The sequence below is a fragment of the Physella acuta genome, unplaced genomic scaffold (genome assembly GCF_028476545.2).
Source record: "Physella acuta isolate Inbredline_101_S28 unplaced genomic scaffold, ASM2847654v3 ptg000582l, whole genome shotgun sequence".
Classification (NCBI taxonomy): domain Eukaryota; kingdom Metazoa; phylum Mollusca; class Gastropoda; family Physidae; genus Physella; species Physella acuta.
The window spans coordinates 151,187-152,324 of record NW_026732101.1 but is presented as its reverse complement, the minus strand read 5'-3'; positions in this window follow the sequence as shown (position 1 = coordinate 152,324).

Here is a 1,138-nt window from a genome sequence, read left to right as displayed (position 1 = left end):
TACCGACCTTTGAACTAAGTGTGACCTAGATTCTACTGCCCGCCCCTTCACTTCACCAAGGAAATCCTTACACGGCCATTAGCCATTCGAGAAAAATCGAACTCAATTTTCATGACAATGGGTTGTTGATCGATGGCGTTGATCGCTCTATTCACACCTATTCTGATCAAACCTACATACAACTTCTAATCGAAAACTTTTTTTCTAATCCCGACCCCCCCCCCCCCCCCTCATCAATTGTTGGCCGTAAATTCGATAAGCAACAGATTCTTGAAATATTTTCAGCCTCACTGAGGTCAGGACGGGCCTTGCTAAGAGACATTTAAAAATGTGGATTTCTTCATATGGCAACGAAATTTCTAAAGTTAAAAACACAAATCATGGAATGATTTCTTTGTAAAAAAAATGGAATAAAATTAGATTCACGTGGAATGAAATAATTATTTTCTTTAAAAATTGATTAGCTATAATCATGATCAGCTATAATCATGATTATAAATAAATATAATTAACTATAATCATGATTATAAATAAATGTAACAGAATCAAATCACATAAAATGGAATGTCTACAATAAAAATGTACAAACTCGCGAATGGACCAATGGACCAACGGACCGATGGACCAATGGACAAGCGCTGACAGAAAACACGCAGTAACCGCCTGCGCACACAAAGAACCAGACTATACAATCATTATGCAGCAATAAGTTCATGTACGATAGACAATTTTATTTCGATAGAGAAATGAAATAAACGATAATAGTTTGTGTACTCGATAAGTGTGTACACTTTCATGTACAAGTCTCGTGTCTTGGGTGTGGTATGTACAAACTGAGCAAAACGTCACATCCGGCCTGTACATTGACAGCCGTGCTATTTATAGCTGGAACATATGAAAACAATGCCCTATCGATGAGAAGAAATGGCACAGACTTATGGGCATTTGTTTATATTTGATTTGCCGTAATTATCATGAAAAAAAGATTTATGAAGCACTTAATTAGACTACATTAATTACGATTTAACTTTTGATGTGCCTAGCATGAATCAGAAACAGTTTTTCATGGATCTGTTTTGTGATCAATTTACAATTTATTTGGACATTTAGATACCCTGTAAGCCCCTACCCCCCCCCC